Source organism: Malania oleifera, chromosome 7 (genome assembly GCF_029873635.1).
Source record: "Malania oleifera isolate guangnan ecotype guangnan chromosome 7, ASM2987363v1, whole genome shotgun sequence".
Classification (NCBI taxonomy): domain Eukaryota; kingdom Viridiplantae; phylum Streptophyta; class Magnoliopsida; order Santalales; family Ximeniaceae; genus Malania; species Malania oleifera.
Genome location: NC_080423.1, coordinates 1028643 through 1040806, shown reverse-complemented (window position 1 = coordinate 1040806; position 12164 = coordinate 1028643).

Sequence of the window (12164 nt, the reverse complement as noted above, 5' to 3'; positions counted from 1 at the left end):
ACTAATTACTTTGATCATTTACATAGTATATGAGATAATCCAAGCTAATATTCTAACCTGACCAACACGTTCAAAAAACTCACTACTTTAATCCTATAGTCTCCTATTCAGATTCAATAAACTAGTTTTGAATATAATAACCCATAACCTAACCCTAAGCCCAAATACTCATTTTTAAATAGTTAGATTTTGAAACAAAAGCTGTAAACATATACTTATAATTATAAACTCTTTTTTAATCGGTAGAATTTAGAAAAAAATTGATATAATTTACTCCCCTTACATGCATCTAAAAAAGAAACCGAAACGGATGGAAAGACTCGAAACCCTAACTTTTTGAACCAGTAGAACTACAAGTATCGGCTAGCCTGGAGGAGAGAGAGTGAACCGGGAGCAAGAGAGAACCCGTAGAAGCCTTTTAATGAAGAAATCTCGAAACCCTAGCAGAGCCCAAAAAGAGAGAATTTTGAAATTCCAAGAAAAAATGAGCTCACTTCTATTTATAGGTGGGTAGCCCAGAAGAAAACCGTTGATGGTTTTCCTTATATCCACAAAACCGTCAATGGTTTTATGGTTGACTCGCCTAGTTGACCCAAAACTAGCGGTTTTTCTCATGCTCTCCGAAACCGCCGATGGTTTTGGCCCTACCAACCAAATTCCTTCATATTCTTTTATTTTTCCTTTATCTTTCCTTATTTCTCTCGTTTATACTTGATTTCTTTTATTTTCCAGGTTTGGGTTTCTACAACAAAATTTTTTGTCTATATAATAATTTATACTATATGTATATTTATACACTCTTACTTTTAAAATATAACAAAACTTTTTGCCTAAAAAATAATTTATACTATTTGTCGATTTACATACAAAATGTATATAATTTATTCATATTTTTAATATCTCAGATTAGGAAATATCGTGAAAATCCCAAAATCTTCCAAGAGATGAGATTTACATAAAATCCAAAAAATGAAAACTATAGAAAAATCGGAAAGAAAATTCAAGGTTTTTTGTAATAGCCATACCCTTGAGGCCAAGGTAAACTACTTTGATAAATTAACATGACTAGTATTATTTATAACTATGTTAAATTAACATTACTTGTTATATTTTTCAATAAATCATACTAGTCATGTTATTCATTTATTTGAGTTGTGCTATTTGATATTGGAAATTCAATTTAACTATTCGTGGTAGGAGGGTCTTAGAGGAAAGCAAATTATGAGGGTCAAACTAAAACGTAAATAGCACGAGAGTTGGGATAGAAAAAAAATAAATAAATAAAAACCAATAGTAGATGACCCTTGTTGCCATTGCACATTTTTAAGTGTTTCTCTGGAGTGTCATCCTTGTCGGGGACTATTTTGAAAAGAATGTGTTTACATTAATGAACCTTGATCTTGATATCTTGTATATATACACACATACATATACACACACATACGTATTCAATTTATTTATTATATTTTAATTATTGAATGCAATCTAATTACACTTCTTTTTAGCACTAAATAAGTATTTGAATAAATTGATGACAATTCTCAAAAGAGATGCACTAGCACACACTTGAGATTCCTAAAATGAGAGAATCGTGCATATTTGACGTACTACTAGAAAGTTGTATGAAACTGAATTTTAATTGAAAGAAATAATTTGATTGATGGTTAATTGATTTCATATATAAAAATGATAAAAGTGCTAGTATTTAGTTGCACAAACAGATATATACTTCTTTATTTTTATATATTTTTTGAATCTAGATTTAGTTTAGCGCTATTTAGGTAACTTAACCACAACTAATGCTAAATACAAAAGTTAGTAGTAACTCCAAATGTAAAGAGATAGGTGTAGTTGTCACGCCCCGAACCCGGAAACGGAACCCGGAGGTGAATTTAGGAACCTAACCTGTCTTTGTATCAATTAAAACATACATGATACAACATACAATGAGGGTCCGACCCCGTGGGGTACACGGTTGCCCTATATACATACATACAATCCTCCATACTCATCGACATACGCAGCGAAATACGGTCTTTTATACAATAACAGTATCATACCAGAGTCTATACAACTAGGACATACATTCCCATAATACAAAACATACCCCAGGTGTCTACAACTATCCCGACAACCTGGATACCAAAAACTCGTACCTAGAAGGTACTAGCAGTAGCTACGACACTTTTACTTCCACTCGCTAGGATGCTACTTATCGCTACCTGAAGGCCCTGAAAAATATTGTACATACGTTCGCGGTGAGACACCTCTCAGTAAGGAAGAAAGCAGTTTATATCAGTGTGTGGCGTACCAGTGTTATTTTACATACGTCATAACACTATACATACAATATAGTTTGAAACAATTCATACAGTTTCATACTTTTCCATACAGTTCCAGTATTTTCACAAAAATCATTCTAGTTCATACGATACCCAACATACACACATACATACATACATACGGTTAGTGTCGTCACACTAGTTCGCAACTACACCAGGTCACCTCGTCTTACAGCGATTACATTGCTACATATGCAACTACACTGCGACAATCAAGGCCCAATGGTGAATCCATTGCATCATACGCAACTACACAAGGTCACCCAGTCTCACAACGGTTACGTTTCTACACATGCAACTATGAAGATCTACGACTCAGGCCCAATAGTGAATCCATTGCTACATACGCAACTACACAAGGTCACCTAGTCTCACCCTGATTACATTGCCATGTGACAACTACGCTGCGATGACCCAGACCCACTGTGAATCCATTGCTACAAACGGTGTAGATCAAACCTTCGGTGACTAGCCGAACCATATTGATGATATTTCACAACCTGGATATAGAGCTAGCCACTCTCGGCGTACGATAATTAGCTACCACTGGCCAATTTCACAAAACCTGGAATCATTTTGGGAACTCACGTCCCTATACATTTCAACGTATAGTAATAAACCGCCACATAGCTGTTTCACAAATATCTGGAACAACATACATACATTCATACGTACCACACTTATTTGGTTTACGACAAATCATATTGTTTACAATTCCAAGTATACAGTTTATGCAAATAAAGATTACTCTCACTTCAATAATACAATTTTAAACAAGACAAGTGGTTTTCCAACCAAAGTAGAGATGATATCCGAAATCCCCAATTTTCCCGAAAAACTGTAACCCAAAAATCCCGCATTTTTACCCGATAGATTTTCCCAAATAAGTAGTCAAAATATACATACGATCGTAGCCTACAAGCTTACCGATCTTGATTTCAAAAATAGACTGATATAAACAGAATCCTAACCCGAAATCCACTACGAACTCTACGGTCCTTAAAACTACTAACCAAGACTCCGAAATCTACGAATCACAATACTAAACATAATTGCAATTCCTACTACTATACATATATCGAATCAGAAATGAAAACCGAGTCTTACCTCAATTTTAACCCGAACCTAAAATCGCTCGAATCAAGATTCCGATCCACTAGAAACGTAGAGAATCCTTCGCTGATCCTCGCTGCCACTTTGGATTTGTGAACCTGGCGACAAACGGTGAAGGAATTGAAGAGAGAGAGAGAGAGAGAGAATATCCATAACTTAGCAAAGAAGAAACCCAAATATCTCTTTTATAGACCTTTGACCCGAGGGATTTCATCGATGAATTGGTCTTCTCGTCGACGAAGTCTTCACAAAATTCTTCGACGAACCGGTGGCCTCGTCGACGAACCCTGATATTTTCAATTTTTACCGTCTCTCGGCTTTTTCTCGTCGACGAGAAATCCACTACCTTCGTCGACGAATTATGGCCTCGTCGACGAAGTCTGTAGAGTTCCCATTTTACCCCTTTTTTACATACTTAACCTGTACAATACAAATTCGAGTTCTTACAGTAGTGATCTTAAATTAAAAAAAATTTTAAAAAAAATAAAAATAAAATTAATTTTTTTAAAAAATAAATTATTATTATGAATTAAATAATATAATATTATAATGGTATATATAATATATATAAGGTAAAGCTTCTTGAAGTTTATCTTCAGGAAACAACTGAATAAAAAAAAAAAACGTAGAGGAAGGAGTTCAGTTCCTTCGTCTCCTCTCTTCTACTCTCCTCCACCTTGTCTCCAATATTTGACCGATCAAAAATCCAAAAATACTGTTGGACTCTGCTCGAGACCACCGACATTTCTACTGGAGCGGATCTGTCGTGGGAGCGGCGTAGGCATATCTCCTGGGATAAGGTCAAATCTCAAACTTACCTCAATTTCTCTTAAACTATAAGCCCCATTAACGAACGAAAATTGTCAGGAGACTCGTAGGGAGATTCTCTACAATCTAATTGGAGCAGGTTTTCGAATTGGAGTTTCGGGGTACCAATCCTAAATCGGGGGTAAGTTTAATAATTTAGGCTTTTATTAGGCTATTTAGGGTATTCAGAACTTAGGGAAATTTTAAGAAAAATTATTTTAGGAATTGTGATGAATAATGTAGTGAAATTTGAATTTCAGGATTTCAGGGGTTTTTGAATGCCTAGGGCATAGGCCGGGGTGTTAATGGGTTTTTTCAGGAATCAGGTAAGGAAGATTAAGTTAAGTCAAGAATTTTATCTAATTTGAACTGATTTAATTAATTAATTTAAGAATTTGAAGGTTATTTTGAAAACCAACCGTTCGAAATGGATTTTACAAACTTAGGATATATGGTATGATATTTTTGAATAAAATGGACGGTGAAAAGTTTATTTATTTATATGGATATGTTAAAATGTGGAAAATTGTGTGGCAGATGATTTAATTTGTATGAATTATTGTATATTTAGATTTGAGATTTTGAAATACTGAATTGTTTGAGAAATATTGGAATTGTTGTGAAAAATACGGGAAATGCTTGTGAAAATATTGGAACTGTTTATGAAATGCAAGAGTTTGAATTAACGGCCAGTGGCCGGGTATTGTTTGATTGACCAAGGGCCAAGATTATTATTTGACGGCTGAGGGCCGAATTTTAATTGATGGTTGTATGCCGAGTTGTATTTTTGGCCGGGGGCCGGGTTTTTGGAATAACAAGAAATATATGTGAAATGATGTCTTAAATGATATTTTATATTATCTAAATTGCATGATATGCTTTAGGAACCCTGGGGACCAGTGTATTGTAAGCACGGTACCGTTGCTAGAGATTTGTTATGTGGCCGTGTGCGCCCACACCTGTGCTAAGAAGTGTAGGGTGGCCTTATCCAATTTGCCTAAGTGAGGTGAATGCACCCCTTTGTGTGAGGGCAATAGGACTAGCAGTTGGAGCTGCGTGTACCCGCGGAGTATGTTAGTGGAGAGTATAGATGACTACTGTCTGGGTGGATCCCCCAAGACATTAGTCCAGCCTTCGGGCCGCACAACCCGTGCATGGGGAAGTAAATGGCGCGTTTGTCACAGGGAGTGTCTTATATGCATATCTGTTAATTTATGTGCATACGGTTAATTAATAAGATAACTTCGAGGGCTTACTGAGAAAGGTGAGTGCCCTGATAACAGTAATGGTATTAAAGCAGAGGGAAGCTACTTGTATGAGCGGATAATCTTCCCTATCCTCAGCTAATTGTGTGTGTGTGTAAAATAAGAATGTTTTCATAAATGTGTTTATCTGCTTAATGAACTGTTTATTTTTTTGTACACTAAATGCATGTTGGCCACACACTGATATTAACTTAGTCTTTCCCTTACCGAGCTGTGCCTCAACCCTACTTTACAAACTATCTTTTTAGGAAATCCTAGAGATCGGGTCTAGCGAGTTAGAGGAGCTGGGCTAGCGGTGTAAATTCATGTAGGTAGTGTGTAGATAGAAATTTTATTTTTGTTTAGTTTTGTGGGATGTAGTTATGTGAAAATGGATAATTTTGTGTATAAATATAGTTAGAACTCTGGTAATGTAATTTGAGGATTTTATATTTTATTTCCACTGCGTATGTGTGTTTTATATTTGATGAATATGTTATCAGGTACACTGACGTCACTAAAGTAGCACTCCGGGCCCACGTGGCGGGTCGGGTCGTTACAGGTGGTATCAAAGCCTAGGTTTGTTAGGTTCTGCAGACTTTGAGGATTGATAATTACCAGAGTATAGGTTAAGATAAGATAGGGATAGGAGTGGGTAGGTCAAAAAGGGGTTTTGGTCTGGAAGCTTGGAGGCAGAAATCTATTGACGAATTTTTGTGATTTTCTGAATCAGTCGTGAGTTTCAGAAAACCATGGTAAATGCATCGATGGTTTCGTTTCTAGGTTGAGGGACTTGAACTCAGGGGATTTAGGTTGGAATGTTAGTATGAGTGGGTACGTGTGGGAAGTTAATGTTGGGATGGAGATTTTTACCTCAATGGTTTGTGATAGAATTGGAATATGAATTATTAAATTAGAACTCGTTTATTATATCAATTCCATTATTCCATATTTGCATTAATTATGTTAAATGCGAAATTTCTAAGTCGGGTTATATCCTATTTACATACTATCAGATAGTGCCATTGTATTATTTGATTCAAGTGCAACCCACTCGTTTGTGTCTCGGGGATTTCTTAAACTATGTGGGTTAGAGGCTCAATTGTTAGAGACTGAGTTAGGAGTGGGCACATCGACAGGGTCAGTGTTAATATATAGCAGGGTGATTAAGGATTATCCAATAGAGATTCAGGGGAGAGTTTTGCCTGCTAGCTTGATAGTCCTTGATATGTATGGTTTTGACATTATTCTGGGCATGGACTGGCTAGCATCCAACTACGCGAGCATTGATTGTCACAGGAAGGAGGTGGTATTCAGACTTCCTAGGGAGCAGGAGTTTGTATATGTTAGATTGTGTGTATGTTCGACACCACGAGTATTTTTTTGCTATCCAGACGAAGAGGTTACTTTTTAGGGGATGTTAGGGTTACCTTGCAGTGGCGAAGGAAGTGCCAAAGGAGGAACTTAAGTTGGAAGATATCCTAGTGATAAGAGAATTCTTTGATGTTTTTCCAGATGATTTATCAGGGTTGCCTCCTGATCGTGAGGTAGAGTTTGCAATTAATCTGATCCCAAGGATAGCACCAACCTCCAAAGCTCCATATAGAATGGCTCCAGCCGAATTAAAGGAATTGAAGGAGCAACTACATGAGCTTCTAGATAGGGGGTTTATTAGACCGAGTGTATCGCCCTGGGGTGCACCGATGTTGTTTGTGAAGAAGAAAGACGGGTCAATGAGGATGTGCATCGATTACCGAGAGATTAATAAGGTAACAGTGAAGAACAAGTATCCATTATCTCGAATTGACGACCTGTTTGATCAGCTTTAGGGTACACAAATTTTCTCTAAAATCGATCTGCGATCTAGATATCATCAGGTGAAGGTTAGGTCAGATGATGTATCAAAGACTGCTTTTCGAATTCGGTATGACCATTACGAGTTCCTGGTTATGCTGTTCGGGTTGACGAATGCTTCACTGGTATTTATGGATCTAATGAACAGGGTATTTCACGAGTACTTAGACCAGTTTGTTATTATGTTCATAGATGATATTTTGGTCTATTCAAGGAGCCCTGAGGAGCATGAAGCTCATTTGAGACTAGTACTTCAAGTACTCAGGGAAAAGAAGTTATTTGCTAAACTTAAGAAATGTGAATTCTGGCTAGAGCAGGTTGCATTTATGGGTCATGTGGTATCCAAGGAAGGGATTTCAGTAGATTCGAGCAAAGTAGAGGTTGTAGTTGATTAGGTAAGGCTAAAGAACGTGCAGGAAGTCAGAAGTTTTCTAGGCCTTTCCGGATACTACCGCCGATTTGTCGAGGGGTTCTCCAGATTGTCAGGGTCTTTGACATGACTCACGAGGAAGAATGTGAAGTTTGACTGGATCGACGAATGTGAGCAGAGTCTCCAAGAGTTGAAACAGCGTCTAGTCACTGCCCTTGTGTTGGCCCTTCCATCAGGTGAGGGTGGATTTGTAATTTACAATGACGTATCACAGAAGGGACTTGGTTATGTTCTAATGCAGCAGGGGAAAGTCATTGCGTATGCGTCTCGCCAGTTGAAAGAGTACGAAAAGAACTATCCTATGCACGACTTGGAGTTGGCAGCAGTTGTGTTTGTATTGAAAATCTAGCGACACTACCTTTATGGTGTAAGGTGCGAGATCTTTACTGACCATAAGAGTATCAAGTATTTCTTCACCCAAAAGGAGTTGAATATGAGGCAGTACAGATGGCTCGAGTTGATAAAGGATTATGACTGCACCATTAGCTATCACCCAGGAAAGGCGAACGTGGTAGTTGATGCATTGGGCCGGAAATCTGGGGGTACATCGCCTCAACAGTTATGACTTCTCACCATATCGTGATGGACCTGGAGAGGTTGGGTGTAGAATTGGTAGAAAGGAATCATTAGACATTCATTTCTAGTCTCGTGGTTCAACTGACTTTACGGGAGAGAATCAGAACAGCTCAGTTGAAAAATGCAGAGTTGATGGAGATAGTATAGAAGATACAGGATGAGCAACACACAGACTTTAATGTTGCCGAGGATGGAGTTCTCAGATTTCACACTCGATTTTGTGTGCCAAATGATGCAGAGATAAAGAGGATGATTCTAAGGGAAGCTCACCACTCTCTCTCTATACTGTTCACCTAGGTAGCATGAAGATGTATAGAGACTTGCGATAATCATTCTAGTGGAGTAACATGAAGAGGGAAATTGCCAAATTTGTGGGTCAGTGCTTGACATGTCAACAGGTGAAGGCAGAACACCAGAGGCCAGCGGGACCACTTCAACCACTTGACATCCCTACGTGGAAGTGGGAGCATATCTCGATGGACTTTGTATCGGGATTGCCTTCAGCGTTGCAAGGGCAGAATGCCATATGGGTAGTGGTTGACAGATTGACGAAGACTGCCCATTTCATTCCGGTTAGAACTAGTTATTCCATGGATAAGCTGGCAGAACTCTATGTTCAAGAGATAGTTGGAATACATGGTGTGCCTGTGTCCATCGTTTCAAATTGGGATCCGCGGTACACTTACCATTTCTAGAAGAGTTTGCAAGGAGCGTTGGGTTCTCAACTCACTTTCAGTATTGTCTTTCACCCTCATAAGGATGGACAATCTGAACGAACCATTCAGATTCTCGAGGATATGCTACGGGCATGTGTGTTAGATTTTGGGGGCAGTTGGATCCGATATTTGCTATTGGTTAAGTTTGCATACAATAACAGTCACAGACTAGCATTGGAATGACACCGTATGAGGCTTTGTATGGTCGCCAGTGCAGATCTTCATTGTACTGGGATGAAGTAGGTGAGCGGAAGATTTTGGGACTCGAACTTGTTTAGCAGACCTCTACAAAGGTTGAACTTATTAGGGAAAGGATTAAAGCAGCCCAGAGTCGGTGGAAGAGTTATGCAGATACTTGCCGACGGGAGCTAGAATTCAAAATAGGGGATATGATATTCTTGAGGATTGCTTTGATGAAGGGGTGATGAGGTATGGAAAGAAGGGCAAGTTGAGCCCTAGATACATTGGACCGTTTGAGATTTTGGAGAGGATTGGTTCGGCGGCGTACAAGATAGCACTACCTCCAGCGCTGTCCAGGATACATGACGTGTTTCACGTGTCCATGTTGAGGAGGTACGTTCCAGACCCCTCGCATGTGATCAGTTATGAATCGTTGGAGATCGGGGATACTCTGACATACGAGGCGGTACTAGTTCAGATTTTGGATCGGAAAATACAGGAACTGTGTACTAAGGATATGCCGTTAGTGAAGGTGTTGTGGTGGAATCATGCAGTTGAGGAGGCTTCTTGGGAGTTAGAAACGTAAATACGCCAGAAGTATCCGCAGCTATTCAGCGAGGGCTAGTTCCAGATGGGTAAGGGTATAGTTGTATATGGACGGATTAGGGTAGGTTGTCTAGTTAGTTGTTGGTAGTTTTAATTATGTGTAGTCTTTGGGAAAATTTGTTATGGATATTGTAATTTCCCAAAGGCACTATTGTAACCACGGTATTCATCCGCCATAAGTGAGGGTAGTTAATAAACTTGGGACGAGACTGCTATGTGGGTGGCTAGCGACTCTTCTATAGATAGGGGTAGTGAGTTAAGAATGTGATTGATAATAGTTGACAAATTTCGAGGACGAAATTTTTGTAAGGAGGGGAGAATGTAGTGATCTTAAAAAAAAATTTAAAATTAAAATTAAAATTAAATTTTTTTTAAAAATAATTAATTAATTAAATAATAATAATTATTAATTAAATAATATAATATAATATTATAATGGTATATAATATATATATATATATATATAGAGAGATATATAGATAAGGTAAAGCTTCCTGAAGTTAATCTTCAGGAAGCAACTGAATAAAAAAAAAACGCAGAGGAAGCAGTTCAGTTCCTTTGTCTCCTCTCTCCCACTCTCCTCCATCTCGTCTCCGATATTCGATCGATCAAAAATCCAAAAATACTGTTGGACTCTGCTCGTTGCCACCGTTATTTCTACTGGAGCAAATCTGTCGTGGGAGCGGCGTAGGCATATCTCCTCAAACTTCCCTCAATTTCTCTTAAATTATAAGCCCCATTAACAAACGGAAATTGTCAGGAGACTCGTGGGGAGATTCTCTACCATCTAACCAGAGCGGGTTTTCGAATTGGAGTTCCGGGGTACCAATCCTAAATCGGGGGTAAGTTTGATAATTTAGGCTTTTATTAGGTTATTTAGGGTATTCAGAACTTAGAGAAATTTTAGGGAAAATTATTTTAGGGATTGTGATGAGTAATGTAGTGAAGTTTGAATTTCAGGATTTCAGGGGTTTCTGAAAGCTTGGGGCGTAGGCCGGGGTGTTAGCGGGCTTTTTCAGGAATCAGGTAAGGAAGATTACGTTAAGTCAAAATTTTTATTTAATTTGAAATGATTTAATTAATTAATTAATTAATTTAAGAATTTGAAGGTTATTTTGAAAACCAACCGTTTGAAATGGATTTTACAAACTTAGGATATATGGTGTGGTATTTTTGAATAAAATGGACGGTGGAAAGTTTGTTTATCTATATGGATATGTTAAAATGTGGAAAATTGTGTGGCAGATGATTTAATTTGTATGGATTATTGTATATTTGGATTTGGGATTTTGAAATACTAAATTGTTTGAAAAATACTAGAATTGTTGTGAAAAATACTAGAAGTGCTTGTGAAAATACTGGAACTGTTTATGAAATGCAGGAGTTTGAACTAACGGCCAGTGACCGGGTATTGTTTGATTGGCCAGGGGCTAGAATTATTATTTGACGGTCGAGGGCCGAGTTTTAATTGATGGCTGTATGCCGGATTGTATTTTTGGCCGAGGGCCAGGTTTTTGGAATAACAAGAAATATATGTGAAATGATGTTTTAAATGATATTTTCTATTATCTATATTGCATAATATGCTTTAGGAACCCTGGGGACCAGTGTATTGTGAGCACAGTACCGTTGCTAGAGATTTTTTATGTGGCCGCGTGCGCCCACACTTGTGCTGAGAGGGCTTTGTCCGATTTGCCTATGTGAGGTGAATGCACCCCGCTGGGTGAGGGCAATAGGACCAGCAGTTGGAGCTGCGTGTACCCGCGGAGTATGTTAGCGGAGAGTATAGATGACTATTGTCTGGGTGGATCCCCCAGGACATTAGTTCAGCTTTCGGGCCACACAACCCGTGCCATGGGGAAGTAAATGGCGTGTTTGTCACATGGAGTGTCTTATATGCATATCTGTTAATTTATGTGAATACGGTTAATTAATAAGATAACTTCGAGGGCTTACTGAGAAAGGTGAGTGCCTTGGTAGCAGTAATGGTACTAGAGAAGAGAGAAGCTACTTGTATGGGCGGGTAATCTTCCCTATCCTCAGCTAATTGTGTGTGTGAGTATAAAATAAGAATGTTTTCATAAATGTGTTTATCTGTTTAATGAACTGGTTATTTTTTTGTACACTAAATACATGCTGCCACACACTGATATTAACTTAGTCTTTCCCTTACTGAGCTGTGTCTCACCCCTACTTTACAAACTGTCTTTTCAGGAAATCCTAGAGATCTGGTCTAGTAGGTTAGAAGAGCCGGGCTAGAGGTGTTAATTCATGTAGGTAGTGTGTAGATAGAGAT